The 21,569-nt window shown below is 38.8% G+C and overlaps 1 long non-coding RNA gene across 1 annotated transcript in view; it reads right to left on the reverse strand.

The window, feature by feature from the left end:
- Nucleotides 1-3,343: 3,343 nt before the first annotated feature.
- LOC123953049 overlaps nt 3,344-21,569 on the reverse strand; it is a 49,773-nt gene continuing 31,547 nt past the window's right edge. Inside the window, exons 3-4 of the long non-coding RNA XR_006820801.1 lie at nt 4,375-4,407; nt 3,344-3,719 (exon numbers count right to left, since the gene is read on the reverse strand). This is a non-coding gene — a long non-coding RNA (uncharacterized LOC123953049). The remainder of the gene's footprint in view (nt 3,720-4,374; nt 4,408-21,569) is intronic.

The raw sequence follows: 21,569 nt of genomic DNA on the forward strand, positions 1-21,569 counted from the left end.
CCATCTTGCATGGGTTGGAAGCTCCAGTCCACAGTTTCTTCTGGCTCAAGGAGCGATCACTGTGTGGAGTACTGACAACTGTCGGAAGGAAAGGGAAGGTAGCAAAGCTTGAACTGGAACCTAAAGCAACTGATTACATTTCAAGGTCAAAGCAACAAGCTCCACCGAATGGGGCATTGTAATCCTAGCACGTTTCTAGAAGGAAAGAGAAAACAAGACAGTTTTGCACAGCCATTCTGATATCATAATTGATCTGCTCTTAATCTCTTTTTCTAGAGTAGAATTGTGGCCAAAGTAGTTTTAGTTTTCCACCTGCCCCTTTAACCACCCAATCCCTAGCTGTAAAGAAGTTGACAAGTCTCCTAATAGTATGCAAGGCTTCTTTCAGAATTTTTAATAGAATCTTTGATGTCAGTCTATGTCAGATGCAGAAGGCAATGAAGCATTAATGGCTTTTCCATCCCAAGCAGCAAAATCAGGTGTGTTGTCAGTCATCACAAATATAATTTCTGTATACAGTGCCCATAAGAACTTTTGCAAAATACATTTTGTCATTTTGAAGTTATCATTGTCTTTACTGGTTTCCTAAAAGGGGAAGTAATACAGGAATCACTGTTACATGTTTCCATATGTATATAACAGATAAAAACCAGGAAATGGCCGCACTGAGCAACATCGCTAATTTCTTCCAGTTGCCTATGTAGAGAAAATGGCGCAATTTTCAACTCCTTCATGACCTGCTTCAAAATTGCAGGTGGCATGCCTGACAGGGAGGGAAGTCTCCATCTCCATGGCTATTGCCTTAGTCTTCTTCTTTTGCTCCAAGTAATTATGTAAGATACACATTTCTATGACTTGCAACCTTAGTAAGGGTTCTTCAGTCATGCTTCTCAACATGAAAACTTTCCTTATAGGACATTTTAAGATAAGGACTTTATACTGAGCCTTGTTTTCATAAAGAATCCCTTCTGCTAGTGTAATCCGGTACCAGATATGCTCTTTTAGCTTTTTTGATTTTGTAAACCCAGTGGGAAGGAATGTGTCATATAAGCAGCACTGTTGCTTTTATGTCCCATTATATATGGTGGTAAATCTAAAATCAAAGGCTATGTAAGACTCACTGTATTTCATTTCTTTGTTAATTTCTAGCTGAAGCCTGGCCTAGCATTGAGCATGGAGAATCTTTATAAGGATCATGATGTCATCGTATGCTTTCTTAAATTTATAGGAAATTATTCTTGGCTTAAGAACATGGAGGTGATGATGGAAACTATATTTTAAATGACCACACCCAGGAATATTCCATAACCTTTATACAACCATGTTCCTTGGATATAACTGAAGCATTGATGATAGAATTTGAAATGAAAATATATTTTCTATAAAGACAAAATTAGAGAAAAGAAATCCGAGAAATAAGGATAAATATTTGTGCCTGATTTATTGAGATGTTCCCCAAAGTTGATAAGCCAAAATTAAAGTGCACTTTTTACCAAAATTCCTCTTTGGATATTTTGAGGCTATTTGAAAAACTGAAGAACCACAGACTTTTGGTATGAAATTCTTTTTTTTTTTTTTTAGATTTTTATTTATTTATTATTTGACAGAGAGAGAGAGAGATCACAAATAGGCAGAGAGGCAGGAAGCAGGCTCCTTGCTGAGCAGAGAGCCTGATGCAGGGCTCGATCCCAGGACTCTGGGATCATGACCTGAGCCAAAGGCAGAGGTTCAACCCACTGAGAAACCAGGCACCTCTGAAATTCTTTTTTTTTTTTTTTTTTTTTTTCAAATAGAGATCATAGGGCATCTGGGTGGCTCAGTTAGTTAAGCAACTTCCTTCAGCTCAGGTCATGATCCTGGAGTCCTGGGATCTAGTCCCACATCAGGCTCTCTGCTCAGTGGAGTCTACTTCTCCCTCTGATCATCCTCTTCTCCTTCTCTTCTCTCTCTCTCTCATTCTCTCTCTCTCAAATAAATAAACTTTTAAAAAAATAAAATAGAGATATTATTAAGAGGTAATTCTTTTTTTTTTTTTTTTGGTAAACTTCCAGCTTTCAAGGACTCCCTGTCAATGGATCAGAGATTACAGATTAAACCATTAAAGCTTTAGTTAAAAAGCATGGAAACAGGTTATAATGATAAGCTTCTCATTTACATATACCTTTCATTTATGTATCACCTATCAGTTTACACAGTGCATTCTATGGTTTTTGTATTATGTTATTTGGTGTTTCATCAAGAACTCATTATCCACATGTGTCAGTTGAATAAACTGAGGCCCAGAGCCATTAAGTGACCTGCTAACCGGCACACAGTAAGTTATAGAAGCTAGACTTTCCAGTTTCAAGCATAGAATGTTCTGGCACAACTCAAGGAAAGATGTGGAAAACATTTTCCCTCATTCCTTCAGAACCTCAAGGCCAATCACAAATAACTAGAGACTTTTCCCATCATGATTTGATGAAATCAAATGGAAAGAGTTAATACCATGCATTTATCCCACCATTCTGGAAAGATCAAATGACTATCTTTTCAGTAGCTCTCATGCTCCCACACTTTGGGGGAGGAAATGCCCACCCACCACTGTAGGATGACTGGTAGCCAATGGCACTATGGGAAGGCACTCAGACTCACAGGATTCCATAGAGACAGAGGGGGTTTTGTAAGGGCCTGGTTAGCCAGAGTAACTTACTTGCAAACCCTGGATATAGGGGCGGGCCAGGATGGATGGAGACATTCAATCAGTGGGGCATGCATATATTTGCTATGGAGATTCTCCATATTACTTACTCCATATTACTCCATATTACTTACATATTACTTATTACTTACATTAATTACTCAAATTAATTGAGTAATTCAATTGGTCACCCGTATTGCCCACCTAGCATGACTGTGCAGTTTTCCCTGTGTGTTGCAATCTCATTGGCCACCTGTGTGTGGGCCAGGCTCAACCCCACCTCTATAAAAGGTTAGTCTGTGAGGCTGGGAAGTGTAGTAGTCATGGTCGTAGTGGTCTTTGTGGTTGTCATGGAACGGCCTCGCCGGGTAGGGGAGTTGTCGGGAGCATAGTCGTCGGATAGCGGAGTCTGGAGTATAGTCATAGGGGTCGATGTCCTGGTCGTCGTCCCCTCTTTATAAGAGATGGCCCCAACTGGTCAGTTTGATTTTTGATGCTTGGCGTGAAATAAAGCTTTGCTTGACTTTTGCTTTGTGTTGGTCTCATTCTTTGGATCACAGACCCTAACAGTTTGACTTCAGTAACATGAAGGCTCATATGGGGGGTGGGAAAGGCTTCAGATAAGGTGTCTGATCTCTCAGGGCAGCAGCTACAGCTTCCACACCCTGCAGGAAACATTTAGAAAGAAGCTTCGTGGAGAGCAGTGCTGGCCTATTTCTGAGGTGAGATGATTTGGAGGGTGACACATTTTTGCTCCTCGAGTTTGAGTCTTTTTCTGATTTGTGGACATGCCAAGGTAGTCTGGTGAGTCTTGCCCAGTGTGGGGACCAACGGGCACTGAAGTCCAGGCATAAACAACTCCTGGATAAACTCCTGGATAAAAATCCTGGATAAACTCCTGGATTTTTATCAAGACCGCTCCCTATGGAAAGAACCTGCCGCCTTTTCTTCAACTTTTTATTTGCTTTTTAAACAAAGTTTCCCATACACATTTAATATTAAAGTAGGTTGTTCTCTGAAGTTTAATAAAGGATTTTAGCTGGAAAATAAGATGGGAGGAAAAATCAAAATAAGAACAATTTATTGAGATACATGAACACTTTATTAAATTTGTATTTCGGTGTCCATAAAAAAAAATAAAATTTCCCAATGTTACCAGCCTGGGAAAGTCTAACTGAATAGTACTTAGATGTGATAATGTGTTAAAAACATGGCAAATGAGGAGTGCGATGTGAAATGGGAGTTTGATATTTTCTCAAGCATCTGTTTGAAACATCATCACTTCAATTCACTCCCTTCCTTATAATTTCATAAACCACAAGGGATAGGAATCAGTTTAATATTGTGTTTTTGGAAAGAGTCATTGAGAAACTAGATATTGCTTAATTAAAACTGTGGTTGTTTTTGATACCTCAGCTTTTCCACTTTATAAGGAGAAAAATATTCTACTAAATTGACTACAGTCACTGATCAACTTATTTTGAGGAGGGAGTACTGGATGGATTATAATTTATTTATAGAATATCTATCCTTTTACATGTTGAAATGTTATTCCTTTTCTCCCCCCACCTTCCCCCGCAAAACTTTCTCTGTGAAGTGTTCTTTAAGTAGCAGGAGAAAAAATGAAATCACATAAGCCTGCTCATTAGTTATGTGGATTTAGGAAAGTTATACATTTTCTGAGCCCCACTTACCTTACTTATAATCATAATGATTATCAGGAAGAGCTGTAATGAAAATTAAGAGAACGTTTATTTAAAAAAAAAACACACACAACTCTCAGTGACTGGTATTTAGTATGTGCTCAATAAATGCCACTGTGTTTCAGCCTATACTGATTATCCCCTTTCCTGAATGCCTGTAGCATATACTGTTTATTTCCAAGTATTTCTTTTTTATTTTTTTTAAAGATTTTATTTATTTATTTGACAGACAGAGATCACAAGTAGGCAGAGAGAGAGGAAGGGAAACCAGCTTCCCCCTGAGAAGAAAGCCCCATGCAGGGCTCAATCCCAGGACCCTGGAATCATGACCTGAGCCAAAGGCAGAGGCTTTAACCCACTGAGCTACCCAGGCACCCCAATTTCCCTGTAGTTTTAGAATGATAACCTTGTCTCCATAAGCAACTTTTAAAGCAGATCCTGCAAGTGCAAAAACTACCTTTTGCACTTGCAGGATCTGGCACAATACACAAAATAATTTTGGGGGATACCCTGAATTCTCCCAAGTCAGCAGGCTGTGAATTGTGTAATAGCTTGTTTGGTAGAAAAACACACCATGGAGCATAGCCCTTTGTGATTAAAAAACAAACAAACCAAAATCAAAAACCAAAACAAAACAAAACAAAAAACGGTTGCAGCTGGCCAGTAAAAACCTCATCAAATTGAATTCTGATTGGCAAAGTGTATGAGTAAATTAAGAAGGCCAACATTTCTTAAATAAGTTGGTAGCAGGCTGTAGTTTCTCTGAATTACCTCATTTTTTGAATCCTTGTCCTTGGACAATTTTGACGTATGTCAACATTAAATGGAAAGATAAAACTAGAAATGAAGTCTTGGCAGGGATTTCCAAAATGTTCCCTGTTGCTAGTTTCAAATTTCACCTTCGCTCACTCTATAATATTAATCCTTTGGTTTAGAAAAATTCCAGTGTATTTTCCCTGTTTCTTTGTTTTAGGTATTACTATTTGCATATATTTGCTTCTAACTGTTTTTAATGCACAGGTTTGTTTTTAATAGTTTTAAATTTCTTGCCTTTAACATTTTAGAAAACAATGTCCTACATTATTGAAAACTTGTGACTAAAATCAGTTTAGTGTTTCCAAAATTTATTATCCATCCCTCAAATGTTGAATAGTTAACATTTCTAATATTAGAAAGTAAATACAGCCCCAGTGATGTTTCTGCATAGAGATTCCTATGAATTTTTATACATGTATTTTTTATGACTATGTATTTAGGCTAGAATATCCAAAGGGAGATTTCTGGGTCTAACCAACCACAGGAAAATCCCGTGAAATCTTTTTTTTTTAAGATTTTATTTATTTATGTATTTGACAGACAGAGATCACAAGTCAGCAGAGAGGCAGGCAGAGAGAGAGGAGGAAGCAGGCTCCCTGCTGAGCAGAGAGCCAGATGCTGGGCTTGATCCCAGGACCCACCCTGAGATCATGACCTGAGCTGAAGGCAGAGGCTTTAACCCACTGAGCCACCCAGGCGCCCCCAATACCGTGAAATCTTGATTCACATTTCCAGATGATTTCAAGGATTACATCAATGGTAGAAGAGAATGCCTGCTCATGATACTCTGGCCAGTCACTCTGTTGTTTGGAATGGGGTGGAGAGTTGAGGGCTGAGGACAAATTGAGCATCACTGATTTGATAGGGAGAAAAAGATGTTGCATGATTCCTTTAATACTCCTGTTTTTCATTACTTGGTTTTATCTTGATTCATATGTTAGCTCTTTGCATTTCGTCATGTGTACATTTTCCATTCAAGTTCTATTGAGGGCATAGTGTTTTTTGTAACAAAGATTTTATTCTTTTAAGACAACACAGTTCTTTTCTCTGTAGATATTACATTATTATATCTATATTGTATTTTATTTCTTCTATATTTGTTGAAAATTGACTCTTAAACCCAGAGGGATTTTTAAATACAACACTTATTTTTATTTTATTTATTCTTTAATTTTTTTAAAGGTTTTATTTATTTATTTGAGAAACAGAGAAAGCAAGAGCAGCAGGGGGAGGGAGAGGGACAAGAAGACTCCACATTGAACATGGAGTCCAATGCAGGGTTCAAGCTCAGGACCTTGAGTTCACGAACTGAGCTGAAAGAGTCAGATGTTTAACTGACTTCACCACTCAAGTGCCCCACAATGCTTATTTTTAAAATATAAGACAATGTACATTTTAAAAAATTAAAACATATAGAATTAGATAAAAAAAAATGGCCCTTAATTCTACTACCCTATGAGGAGCACTGTTCACATGTGATATATTTCTTTCAGTCTTTTTTCTATATATTAAAAAAATAATTTAAATAGAACCATGCTCACTAGGATAGTTTTGTAGTTTTTATTTTCATTGACTGCATTGAAAGGATATTCTCAATTCCTTAAATATCCCTTGAATGAATAACTTTTAATGGTTGCATAAAATATATGTACAAACTCACTAACAGATATTTGGATGGTTTCTGCATGTTTGTTATTATATGTTATATGATGAAAAGTCTTAGGATAGAGACCTAGAGGTAGAATTACTGGATCAAGGGCATGAACATAAATATTGCAAAATAGCTTTCTAGAAAGTGGTAACAGTATGTATCCCAGCAGAATGTAAAAATGTCAATCAAACCTCATTTTACTGGCATTGAGCATTATTATAATTTTAAATAAAATTTTTTTGCTTCTTAGAATTAGGTTATACTTCACCATTTTGATTTGCTACTCTTTGATAGCAGAGTTAAACATTTAATAGAAAAAATTTTTAAAGATTTTATTTATTTATTTGAGAGAGTGAGAGAGAGCATGAGCAGGGGGAAGGGCAGAGGGAGAGAAGCAGGCTTCCCGCTGAGCAGGGAGCCTATAAAGCAGAGCTCAATCCCAGGATCCCAGGATCATGATTTTAGCTGAAGAATAAGCCTTCAGACTGACCCACCCAAGGGTCCCAATAGAACATTTGTTTATCCCAAGTTTATTATATGCTTCTCTTCTGTGAAATATATGTTCATATTTCAGAGGTTTTATTTCTTTTTAAGAGCTCTTGATAAAGGGGTACTAACTTTCCATTACAGCCATTGTAAGCATTTTTCCAGGTTGCCATTTACATTAAAACTCCCATGTTCGGATTTATAAAAACTATTTAGTTATATTAATCTCCTTTATGTTTTCTTCCATTGTTATTAGTTTTAAAAAAGCATCAAAAGCCCTGAACTTAATATTCGTCCACTTTTTCTATTTTAAAATGTGTTTTCCTAATTAACTCTTATGATTTTATTCTTTGGAAACTAAAAATGTACTAAGAAAATACAATTACCTGTATTCTTAACACCCCAAACTATCTGCTGTTAGTATTTAGTTTTTTGCCTTCCTTTTTCTTATCTTTTCAAAGAAATAGTCATCTTATTTGCAAACTCATTGTGCAGAAATCATTTTGCTCTTCAAATTTTTAGGAATTGCTGAGAATTCTCAGCATTTTGTTGCCAGCACCAATCCTGGGGCTGCGGGTGGGACTGGGAACCAAGTCATACTGACCCTTCTTGGCTCCAGAATCTATTTATTTCCTTTCAAAGGTGTTTTAAGTGTATTATATTCAATGACCTTTGCTTTTTGGGGGTTTGTTGTTGAAGAGCTGTGGATGTTTTCACTTTTCTCAGGTTTTGGTCATTCATTTCATTGGCTACTAGGGAAAAGAGATTCGATGTTAAAGATGCAAGAAGGAAAAATCCATTCTCACTTATTTCAGTCACTAGTGTAAAGTGATGATTTGGAATGACTTCTGTGAGCTGGGCCAGTCTTCTAATACCATTTGCTAGATAGTATTAGGTATGTTTCTAAATAGTATCTTTTTTTTAAGATTTTTTAAAATTTATTTATTTGACAGAGAGAGATCACAAGTAGATAGAGAGGCAGGCAGAGAGAGAGAGGGAAGCAGGCTCCCCGCTGAGCCGAGAGCCCCATGCGGGACTCGATCCCAGGACCCCGAGATCATGACCTGAGCCGAAGGCAGTGGCTTAACCCACTGAGCCACCCAGGCGCCCTCTAAATAGTATCTTGTTGGTCTAGAAGCTTTATTAGATAGTAAACTTTCCTCCTCATCAGAATATGTAGAATATCTACCCATTCTATTACATTAATGTGTCTGCCAATTCTTGTGTTAACATCACATTTCTCTATTATATTTCTATTAAATAAAAGAAGTGCTTCATTTTATTCTTAAACATTTTATTCTCCATTCTTTCCTGTTCCATTTTTCTGCGCTATATTTAGAATGTTTTCTCAATTTCCTCCAAAAATTCTCTCTGAAATTTTCTTATTAAAATTTTTTTAAAATTTTATTTATTTATTTGACAGAGATCACAAGTAGGGAGAGAGGCAGGCATAGAGAGAGAGAGAGAGAGAGAGGGAGGAGGAAGCAGGCTCCCTGCCAAGCAGAGAGTCCGATGTGGGGCTCGATCCCAAGACCCTGGGATCATGACCTGAGTGAAAGACAGAGGCTTTAGCCCACTGAGCCACCCAGGCGCCCCTCTTATTAAAATTTTGTTAAATGTTATGTTACTTGGGAAGATCAATGTCTTGTCAAATTTGTAAACATTTGCATTCTGCATATAACCTTCAGCTCAATTTCTAGCTCTCCCACTGCATGCCATATAATCCATCAATTGAATTCTACATTTCTAAAAAAGATTTTATTTATTAATTTGCCAGAGGGAAAGGGAGAGAGAGCACAAGCAGGAGGAACAGCAAGCAGAGGGAGAAGCAGGCTCCCCATTGAGCAAGGAGCCAGATGTGGGGCTAGATGCCAGGACCCTGGGATCAGGACCTGAGCTGAAGGCACACACTTAACCTACTGAGGCACCCAGGCATCCCTGAATTCTACATTTTAATTATTACATTTTTGTGCTTGGATTTCTTTCCTTCCTTCCTTTTTCTTTTTTCCTTCTCTTCCTCCTTCTCTCTTTTCTTTTTTTCTTTTCTCTCTTCAAATCTGCCTATCCAAGTTTGATAGTTTTTCATTTTTTGCACATACTTCTAATATTTCCTGGAATTTCTTTAGAAATATCGTATATTCTTATTTTATATTCTGTAACTAAAAATTCCAGTATCTTCAGCTTCTGTGCATCTGATTTTGCCACTTGTTGTTTCTCGTAATTTTTGCTCATGATGTCTTGTTTCCTCATGTGACTTCTGAGGTTTTTTTTTTGTTTTTTGTTTTTTGTTTTTTTTAAAGATTTTATTTATTTATCTGACAGAGAGAGATCACAAGCAGGCAGAGAGGCAGGCAGAGAGAGTGAGAGGGAAGCAGGCTCCCCGCAGAGCAGAGAGCCCGATGCGGGACTCGATCCCAGGACCCCGAGACCATGACCCGAGCGGAAGGCAGCGGTCTAAACGACTGAGCCACCCAGGCGCCCCGACTTCTGAGTTTTTAATGTCAGCTCATGTTTCAAGCTTCTTTCAGAACACCAGGAGGACAGGATAAATGTGTATTTCTCCAGTAAGAATTTGCCTTTTTTTCTTCCTGGTTCTAAATCAGAATCACCTTAAAAAAATCTAGACTTGGGTTTTTCAGATCAGACAAGTGGTACAAGTTTAGGGCACAGTGTGAGGCCAACTTGTGATTATAAACTGAAGGGCAAATGGACACTTTCTGTGGTGTCTCCTTTTTTGGGGTGAGCCCAGTTTATTCTTTTACTGAAGGTAGAGGCATTTACGATCCTAGTTCTATGTGCACATTTCTGTTCTGACTCCCTTCTTACGTCCACTAGGGTGTTAGATCCTGTCCTCTGTGTTGTCCTTAAAATACAAGGTTTGAGAAAATTTTAGAATTTTCATTCTAAATTAAGATGCCAGACCACCCACAGAGGACATGCTAAGAGGGTGTAAGGTTAATTTTGCAGGACTGGCAGTTACTCTCAGTCTGTAGGAGAAGTAAAGGTTGTAGAGCTGCAGAAGGGATTTTGAGGAGTAAGTTAGCAGTATACTCTAATGAAAGAGGGAAGTGCACCTTGACTTCAAGCCAAGAGGAAAGGGGTGGTGAGAGCCACTTGGAGAGTTCGGCCCATTTCCCCTGTGGCTTAGGAGCCATAGGGACTAGTGTCAGCCTTATAGAAACCATTTTGGCTTCTAAATATGGTTGTTCTGATAGCCATCATTTGTCCACACTGAGATGGCCACTTTGCATAGGCTGATCTATGCCAATTGCTCTGAGGCCTTAACAATGCTAATGACCACAAATGGATTGGCACATTTAACTTTCTTTAAAAATATAATTACATGGGTAATAAAATGCTTTTTTTGATAAACTTAGGAGGTCTGTGTCAGCACAGATCTGTGGATTGTTATTGACCTGATACCAAAAATAGCAAATGTATTCAGAAATATATTCCTTCCACTTTGGTGTTTGATTCATTGGAATTAGAGAGATTTAGCCTCCTGATGAACCCATAAAACCTTTTTACTGTTCGGAAAAAAGGATTCAGTCTCATTGAAGGGAGAATATACAACATGGCATTTGAGAAGAAAATAAGATAGGCTAAAGCCTTGCACAATGATAGAAATGACAATTTTTTGATTAGCAAATTGTCAGCATGGGGCACATTCCTTCAATTTTCAGCAATTTGAGATCCTAGCATTAATTAGTTTTTGTAGAATGCCACCCACTGTTTGTACAGCAGCTAGGAAGGCAGTAATGAAAAACTGTAAAACTAGCATTAGATCAGAGATCATGTTGACTGGAGTATTTTTATTTTGTGTGAAGATCCTTTCTTGTTATTCTTATTATTATAATAATTATTTATATTATTTAGGAATTGCTCAAAACATGCCATGTCCTCCTCAAATGACTCTGAGTGCTTTCTTTTAGGACAATAAGTGGTGCTAATAAGTTGGCAAACCTCCCACCAACTAGACCTTTGATATATGTTGTGTGTGTGAGCACATTAATATGAAATAAGCATTACATAAACACAAGGAGTGTTCCTCACTCATAATTGTCCTTTTATGTAATGCAAAATGAATCAAACTATCATGTTGCTCCCAGGAAGCCTGAAACACTTATAAAATAATGACTTTTGTTTTTATAAATTAGTTTAATTTATTCATTTCTTTATTGCCTATGAGTTTCCTACAACATTCAAGGTGCTGCAGGAGCTGAACAGATGTGTGGGGATGGCCATGCTGTGAAAGAGCTCAGGGTATCCACATACACGCCATCGTTTGGTCCCCATGTTTTTACTTCCTCTCTATTCTTGGTCTATTGAATAAACATGACAATATCTTCACATGTGAATGTGACATTGCTCATCCCTTGTCTGTAAACTATTGCTTTGTGCTTTTTTTCTAGTATTGAGGCTAAGGACCATCAGTTCATCACTTCTGGTGTTCTTGGTCTACCTTGGTACCAAACTAGACAATTTTAGAAAAAATTCCAAGGCTAATTAGTGTATAGACTGTCACCTAGAAGGAGAACAAAATACACTGACTGACGCAGGACTAGATATTACAATTTTATTTTATTATTGGCTATACCCTGAGTAGTTCCATGGAAAGAATGAGAATGTGAAGAGGAAATTCAATCATTTGTGGTTCATAGAACCAACCTATGGACTCTTCTCAGTGGAGTGGTTTAGTAGATGGTGATGGAAACCTCAAACAGGAGGTCTCAAGTTGGGGATGATGACTGTGCTTCAGAGGGTAGAACTTCCTGAGATTATAAGTAACATTTTATATTTAAGAAACTGTAGATTTTCTTGAGGAAATGATCTATACCTTTCACTGGATTCTCTGAGACAAACGTGAATCCCCCAGAAGTTACAAACTATTGGTCCAGGTCAGTACTTGGCAATTTTTTTTTTAAAGATTATGTATTTATTTGACAAAGAGATCACAAGTAGTCAGAGAGGCAGGCAGAGAGAGAGGGCGAAGTAGTCTCCCTGCCTTGCAGAGAGCCCGACACAGGGCTTGATCCCAGGACCGGGCTCGATCCCAGGACCCTGAGATCACGGCATGAGCCAAAGACAAAGGCTTAACTCAGTGAGCCACCCAGGTGCCCCACTGGCAAATTTTTTATGGAAAGCTGAAGATAGTAAATGTTTTAGGCTTGGAAGAACATATAGTCTCTATAAACAAATGGGTGTGTCCATGTTCCAATTCAACTTTTTATTGTTGTTGTTTTTGAAATAAATACGGTGAGTGTAGGCTCTGGTTCTCTGACCTCTGGCTTAAGCCATGACTTGATAGCATGAACTTTCAAAATGTGCTTCACTGTGCTGAAGTAAGTTTATCCAAGTACCATATGATACTTGACTCTCTCTGCTTGACTTATTTCACTCAGAATAATCTCTTCCAGTCCCGTCCATGTTGCTACAAAAGTTGGGTATTCATCCTTTCTGATGGAGGCATAATACTAAATCATGTATATGGATCACATCTTCTTTATCCATTCATCTGTTGAAGGGTATCTTGGTTCTTTCCACAGTTTGGCGACCGTGGCCATTGCTGCTATAAACATTGGGGTACAGATGGCCCTTCTTTTCATTACATCTGTATCTTGGGGTAAATACCCAGCAGTGCAATTGCAAGGTCATAGGGAATCTCTATTTTTAATTTCTTGAGGAATCTCCACACTGTTCTCCAAAGTGGCTGCACCAACTTGCATTCCCACCAACAGTGAAAGAGGGTTCTCCTTTCTCCACAACCTCTCCAACACATGTTGTTTCCTGTCTTGCTAATTTTGGCCATTCTAACTGGTGTAAGGTGATATCTCAATGTGGTTTTAATTTGAATCTCCCTGATGGCTAGTGATGATAAGCATTTTTTCTTGTGTCTGATAGCCATTTGTATGTCTTCATTGGAGAAGTGTCTGTTCATATCTTCTGCCCATTTTTTGATATGATTATCTGTTTTGTGTGTGTTGAGTTTGAGGAGTTCTTTATAGATCATGGATATCAACCTTTTGTCTGTACTGTCATTTGCAAATAACTTCTCCCATTCCGTGGGTTGCCTTTTTGTTTTGTTGACTGTTTCATTTGCTGTGCAGAAGCTTTTGATCTTGATGAAGTCCCAAAAGTTCATTTTTGCTTTTGTTTCCTTTGCCTTTGGAGACACATCTTGAAAGAAGTTGCTGTGGCTGATATCAAAGAGGTTACTGCCTATGCTCTCCTCTAGGATTCTGATGGATTCCTGTCTCATGTTAAGGTCTTTTATCCATTTTGAGTTTATCTTTGTGTACGGTGTAAGAGAATGCTTGAGTTTCATTCTTCTACATATAGCTGTCCAGTTTTCCCAGCACCATTTATTGAAGAGACTTTTTTCCATTGTATATTTTTTCCTGTTTTGTCGAAGATTATTTGACCATAGAGTTGAAGGTCCATATCTGGGCTCTCTACTCTGTTCCACTGGTCTATGTGTCTGTTTTTATGCTAGTACCATGCTGTCTTGGTGATCACAGCTTTGTAGTAAAGCTTGAAATCAGGTAACATGATGCCGCCAGTTTTGTTTTCGTTTTTCAACATTTCCTTAGCAATTCGGGGTCTCTTCTGATTCCATACAAATTTTAGGATTATTTGCTCCAGCTCTTTGAAAAATACCGGTGGAATTTTGATCAGAATGGCATTAAAAGTATAGATTGCTCTAGGCAGTATAGACATTTTAACAATGTTTATTCTTCCAATCCAAGAGCATGGAATGGTCTTCCATCTTTTTTTGTCTTCTTCAATTTCTTTCATGAGTGAGGGATTTTTCAAACATAACTTCACAGAAGATTTTAGTATGGAGCAGCATTTCCATAGAATGGAGCTAGCTCAAGGGTTTAGCTGGGTTTAGAGGGATGGGCTGGGTCAAGGGTCCAGAAATCCCAACAGATGGATGAGGGTGGAGGAGAGAACGGAAGGACAGAGACTCATCCTTTGGATATTATTGGTGAAAATACATAACGGGTTTTCAGTTAATCTCTCTAAGGAGAGTTGGCAATGGGCCTGTGTGTAGATGACTTCTCTTAGCTGATGCTGCTCCCAGCAGCTGCAATTTCTGCAATCACTTGGCTTCAGGTGGTGTTTTTCTAGGCTGCAATCCTGCAGCTAAGGCATAAGATGTGCAAAACCTTATTGTTATGCAGCCTTACAATCAAAATTCCTGCCTACAGTTAGGTTCAGCTTTTATACCCCAGCATCACACTTGCTTTCCATAAATTGGCTGGGATCTATAATAATGTAATCATATACTTTCATAGTGTTTACAGGCTTTGGAACAGTTTTCAAGGTACTTTCAAGTATATAATGCCATATAATGCCTTGAATTTTCTTTTTAAAAATACAAAGCTTTTCTCTTACAGTTTATTCGCAATTATGGCAAATTCGGGGTGAGAAAAGAGAATTTTATTTTGGGTTAACATTTTCAGTTAGATTAATTGTTTTATCAAGTAGAAATGAAAAAAACACATTGAGGGTGATTAAGATTTGAAAAATAAGCTTGAGAATAGAGGGGCAAAGTGTATGCCTTGTCAGTTTTCAGTGACCTTGGATGGGTCAAGTTGAAGCTAATTTCAGCTGGTGCATCTTTATGTTGTTCTCCAGGCTTGATGTTGTCCTCCATTTTTATTTTTTGACTTTTAACATAATGGTCCTCAGGGCTTGAGACTATTCTCTTATTTGTGACTCTTCAAGATTGGAGGGAAGTGGCCAATACTTTGAATATCTGGCTGGTAATATAAAGCTCAACTTGGCCTTGGAAGGAGCAAAAAGAAACAGACCATGAAGCATGGAAACTTACCCTCTTACAGATGCTTTTAATGCTCAAGCTTGAGTCAGCTACAAAGCAGCTCCTGAACCCCATATTCCTCCCTATCAACAATGTAAGTTATGAAACTCATTTACCTGGAATGAGGTAGAAAGTCCATAAATGTGAAGCTTTCATTTCTTCCTCTTAGCTGAACTGTTGTTTATACTCAGCACTAAAGTGGTGTTTGAAAGTATAGGAAGGGTATGGAGGTCTTTTGTCCAGGGCAAGCTATCCTTGGTTGTGGGCAAGTATTAAATAATGTGACCTGTTTTATTTTATACTACTTGGGTGTCCCAATACTAATTTGAACATTTAGCTGTTTTTAGAGAATGGACAATATCTTAATATCATTGCCAGCTATTTTAAAGTACCCAGACAGGGGCACCTGGGGCACTCAGTGGGTTAGCCTCTGCCTTCGGCTCAGGTCATGATCTCAGAGTCCTGGGATCGAGGCCCACATCGGGGCCTCTGCTCAGCCTGGAGTCTGCTTCTTCCTCTCTCTGCCTGCCTTCTCTGTCTACTTGTGATCTCTCTCTGTCAAATAAATAAATTCTTTTAAAAAAATAAATAAAGTACCCAGACAGGACTCGTTGCCCTCTAGAGAACAGAGGTAATAGATGTGAGGGGCACTGGGACTTTCTTCTCTTTCTTCTCCTGGCCAGGGTCCATGAAGTTCCTTCCACAGGCCAACCTTACTCTGTTTGGGGTCCCAGGAGGTGGGTAGGGTGGGGAGAGTAGGTTCTTGGTATTCAGGACTGAATCTTGTGGTTGGCAATGGCCTACCTGCTGCCTGGCTCTGTCTCTTCCCAACGACTGGCCCAGGCCGAGTTCCTCTTGCTAGGTGGGCTCTGGAGCAGGGTCTCATGCTTGCAGAGGGATCCCCATCCCAGGGCAAGGAAGGGAAAGATCACAACCCCTTCAGTGCATGAGGGTATCAGCCAGCCACAGAGAATTCTTTGGCCTGATACCTCCTTGCTCTGGCACCCAGGGAAATAGCTCTCAACTTTTTATTTTTAATTTTTGTTTAAAATAAAGTTTTTAGCTAGCTAAAGAAAAAAAAAGTACACAGAGTTAAATGAGGGGTTTGACAGTTGATGTCATCTACCAGGAATATAATTGTTTAGAAAACAGAATTGACTCATCAGATAAAGCAAAGAATTTCCCAGGATTTGTCACTGAGGTTTTCTTGTTATGGGAAGAAAAAGGAAATAATTTCTTGCAGTTTGAATGGACCAATACCACCAAGTATATTTGTACAGATTCATCCTCTCTCCTTTTCTCTAACAGACCTTGATTATCAAGTGCTTTGTCACTACCTATAGCTTTTTGATTAAAGGATCTCTTATGTTGGTCATCTCCTTTTATTGCACAGACTGACTCAGTGTTTCTTCAATCTCTTTCAGTAGCTTTACAGATATTGTGAAAAGAAGATTCTCCAAGGATCACCTCCTTTTTAATTTCTTCTGTTGATTGGCTTAGAATTATGGTTTATGGTTTTCGTTTTCTTTTTTTAATTTTGGGAGGGTTGTTGTTTTAAGGATTCTTATTTTTCCAAACAAGAATAATGAATTTGGGGAAAGAGTTGCTCAATGCAAAAGTTGATCACTTTATGGAAAGTTTAACGAAATGCTTATGTAAATCCAATGCCAACAATGTGCTTAAAGAAAGTCTGCTGATACTATTAATATCAACGTATTTTCCTTTTCCTTCTGTTGGTAAGTCTTCCAGGAATTTTCACAACAAGATTTCTGAGTGTAGTCTTCGGAGGATTCTTTCATCAACTTAGCACAGATAAAAATGTCATCTTGACCTTGTTTCTGAAGGATGTTTTAACCTTACTAATTAAGCAACCTCCACCGCTATTCAGAGAATCTCTCTTGAGAATGAAGTGCCTTTGATTCGGGAAATCTCCTAATTGAATAGGACCTCTCATCATAAACTAGTCATAACATGTTGATTATAGTTTTACCATTAGGAATTCCATTGCTTAACACAAATGGATTATAACAAGAATTTGATTAACCTAAGTCAATTTTAGCCTGGAGATACTTGGAACCATTGACAAGATCAAGTTGCTTTAGCAATCCAGGAGTCCAAGGAAAGAGGGCCTTTGATTCATGATAGGAAAAAAAAATACTGTACAATAGAGTTTGTGTTCTTATACAATAGCAGTTTTCCAGTGATGGCTAAAGTCTAATGCTTCTTTTTTCTGTCAATTTGTACTTAAAATTTTTGTTATGAAATATTAGAAATATACAAATTTATGTAAAGAATTCCCACATACTCATCATTCACCCTCAGTATTACCAGTATTTTATCAATCTTGTGTCATCAATCCCCTCCACTTCTTGTTTGTTTTCTGGGGTTCTTTAGAGCAAATCCCAGGTACATTATTTCACCCATAAACATTTCAGTATTTGCCTCTGTTGATCTACTTTTATTTTGTTAAAATTACTATAAATGCTGAAACTTACATCGTACTTTATGGTTTTAAAGTGCCTTATTTCATTGGGTTATCACAATCATTTATTATGTATTACTATTACTGGTCAGCACATTACAAACAATTCAAAACAACACAGAGGTTTTGAGTGCTGATGACATTCTTAGGGGCTACTGAACAGTGACAGTGGGTTTGAAGCTTGGGTCTCCTACAAATATTTCTGTGTTGTAGTTGCCGTGGATATGACCCCATCAAGTACAAGCCAATTCCTTGGGTATTTGACTTCACCTATTCTGTGCAGAAGCTCCCTTCTTTTGCTCTTATGATACCTGACAACCACATAAAAGAGGCTGAGAATAGCCAGAGGGCCTTGGTGGCCCTAGAGAGACTGCTGTTCCCAGGGCTCCAGTTCCCAGAGAGTAAAGGACTCACTTCCAAGTGTGGTTTTCATATGCAAGCCAACCAATCCAAGCCCAAACCCTCCTACCTGCATTCTTTACCTCTCTTTTATAGTCCATGCCACTATTTGCCTGTCCCAATCACAGAAGGGCCAGGCACCAGACAACTAGGGACAGGCCCTGTGCCCTAAAGCCCACCCAAATTATCCAAACTAATCCTAAACCTGCTTACCCTGCCTCACTGATTCTTTCCCATGGAAACCACCATAAAGGCTCTTGCCCATGTGGCCAGTGTTCCGTGGCATGTCCCTCCTCTTAGGAACTGTTGGTCTGTGGGCCTCACTCTACTTGGATAACAATAACATTTTCCAACAAGGTGGTAAAAGCTGAGTAAAATCTCTTGAAACTAATATCAAGGCTTTTCTAAGATCAGACAAGCCTAGGTAGAAGCAGGTTAAGGGTCCAGGTTCAGGTAATCAAGTTGGAAATCAAATTCTATGAAAAAACAGCCACTGAGACAGATAATGTGGTCAAATGCACACAAACAATATCATAATGGAATGGCAATAGGCAATTGTTAACCTTGCTGGGTTCCTGAGGTGGGCTGAATTCCAGGGGGAATTATATTTTTCCTTAGGTATGAATGTCACTCAAATACATTCCCTTAGGACCAGGAAGGCAGCATTCCCTTGTGCTCTGACCGGGATGTCTCCTCAGTATTTTTTCCCTCAGGCTACCATTCCTGCTGGTCCTGCCTATCCCATCCTATCTTGCAGTAGGTAACAGTGAATGACTATATGTGAGGCTTTCAGTTTCTGCCTCTACCTCAAGTGTTTCCTCTTCTCTGAGACTCGAGTTCTCAAGCTAATGCTTGCATATCCAATTCAGTGTGCCCCTCAGGTAGAATTTTAGATCAGGCGCCCTAGACTTCTCTAATATCCTCATTTTACAGATGAGGAAAGTGAGCTTCAGAGAGGTAAAGGATGGGTCCTAAGAACACAGGCTGCAAAAAAAGGCATAGACCTTTGACACTGAAGTACACATTCCCTTACTATGTTGGGAATTTTCAGTAAAATCTGACTTTTATTCAATATAGATCATATCTCACAATAACAAGTTCTAATCGACTACTAGATGGCCAGAGCACAATCAGTATAATAAATATTTATTTAGGTAACTGGGAAATGACTTTCTTAAGAAAAAAAATGTTCTTATAACAGTGTATGTCATATTTCATTATAATTCTGATACTGTAATATGCTAGATTTTTCTTTCTGACTTTCGCTTCCATCTTCACAACTATCCTCACAAATTCCACTAACACACAACATAAACACACCCCACATCTGAATATACACTCTCTTTTTGCCCTTAAAAAAAAAAAAATTCCTTAACTCAAATGAACCTATCTCTATTGATGGGGCAATAATAGGCTATGTGTTAAAATACTTCACAACAACTCATTAATTTTCATACAAGTTGATCTTGAAATAATGTCCTAAAAACATGTCATCATTTGAGGTAGTTTATTATTTTGTACTGGTTCTGGGAAATAGGTAATTAAAGCTTCATTACTCACTAAGGAACTCACTTATCTTAGATGTCATTATGGATCCAGGACCCACGTGCCTGTGCTAAGGACTGGACATGACCAGTAGGTCAGGATCAGCAGGAGCTGACAGAAACTCCCATATTCCTTCAGAGCCAACTCTTGATCTTGTAGCCTTATACCAAGTAGACACGTTATTGCTAACTACCTTCCTGTGCTTCTGCCCTGAACCAAAATTCTCCAAGACGAGGCTCTAAAGCACAGCAAGTAGTAACCCCGTCAGACAAATGAGTGTGAAAAACAGACCCGCGCCAGCCATGTGATAGATACTGCACACTTTCAAGCCTTAGTGCTCTGCAGCAATCAGACAGAGTTTACATGTCCTGGAAGTAATTTGAGTATGAGGGATGGTTTCATACTCCTGTGTAGTATCAATCTGTAAGAAATGTGAGGATATTTTCAAACAACCTGCACTGCCGTTGAGCATGGTTTCCCTGTAATTCAGGGGTCCTTAGCACAAGCTAAGGTTGTGTTGCTTCTCCCGGAAGCTTCCTTTAACCTCATCTATTGTTGCTGATTTTAGTGTATTGATATTGTCAATCCTCCTTATTTGTGGATGCCATATTTGTGAACTTGCCCATTTGCTAAAATTTACCTGTAATTCCCAAATCAACAGTTGAGGTGCCTCCCTGGTAACAAACCTGAGTTGCCTGTGGTGCGTGTTCTGAGCTGACATCCAACAGGGTGAGGCTCTGCCTTCTTGTTTCAGTTCTCATAGTGTAAAAGTGTCCCTGAGGCAGTCCACTTAATGCCATGTTTTTCACATTTTTGTGCTTTTGTTGTAGTTGTTGATTTCATTGCTTAAGATGGTCCCTAAGCATAGGACTGAAATACTGTGCAGTGTTCTTAAGGGCAAGAGGCTGTAGAGTGTCTTATGGAGAAGTATGTGTCAGTTTAATTTATTTCGGCTGGAGCTATTGGCCAAGAGTCCAATGCTGATGAATTAGTAATATATATCTTAAAATAGGTGTCTTTTGGGGCACCTGGATGGCTCCGGTGGTTGAGTGTCTGCCTTCGGCTCAGGTCATGTTCTCAGGGTCCTGGAACAGAGCTCCATGTTGGGCTCCCTGCTCAGCCAGGGGTCTGCTTCTCCCTCTCCCTCTGCAACTCCCTGGTTCATGCTTTCGGGTGTTCTCTCTGTCTCTCTCTCTCTAATAAATAAATAAAATCTTCAATAAAGAAATACGTGTCTTACCAGCAGCCGAAATAGCTCAGTTGGGAGAGCGTTAGACTGAAGAAATACGTGTCTTTAAACCAAAACACACATAAAACAGGTTATGTATTGACCAGTTGACAAAATGTTATGACCAGAGGCTTGCAGGAACCTAACCTTGCATTTCCTTTAGAAACAACGATTAAGTATTCATTAATCCAGTGTTTGCAGCAGCTGTACAGAACATGACTGTCAGGAATAAGGGGAATCAGCATGACTTGTTTTTGTGAAAAATACTTCCACTCTTAAGGAATTTTATTCATCTGTTGATTAAATTTACCAGTTCCATGTTATCAGCATCATATACTGACCTCTCAATATGCAGGCTTTCCACCATGTAAGCTTCCTACCATGAAAAAGTAAAAATGTCAGGCTTTCCACCATGAAAAAGTAAAAATGTCACTCAAGTGACATAAGGGATCTTCTCAGGTGCAGTGGGACATAGAACGTGGTAAATTTTGTAATTCTTCTTTCTTTCTTCCTTAATCTCCACAAAATGGGAGTATTTGGCTGCCTTGCTCTTACGTCTGAGGGTGTAGGTCTCCTGGCCTTGCACTGTCACACCTGAGGACCCTGAGCAGCAGGAGAGTCTCCAGGCTGAGGCCTGCCTGGTCAGGAGCCTGGAGAACTTAACGTGAAATTACCACACTTAATGCTGCTGGTCACAATATGGTGAAACTTCTTGGACCAGACTTTTAATTAAGTCTCCACATTCCTAGGTTTC

The sequence above is a fragment of the Meles meles genome, chromosome 11, assembly GCF_922984935.1.
Source record: "Meles meles chromosome 11, mMelMel3.1 paternal haplotype, whole genome shotgun sequence".
Classification (NCBI taxonomy): domain Eukaryota; kingdom Metazoa; phylum Chordata; class Mammalia; order Carnivora; family Mustelidae; genus Meles; species Meles meles.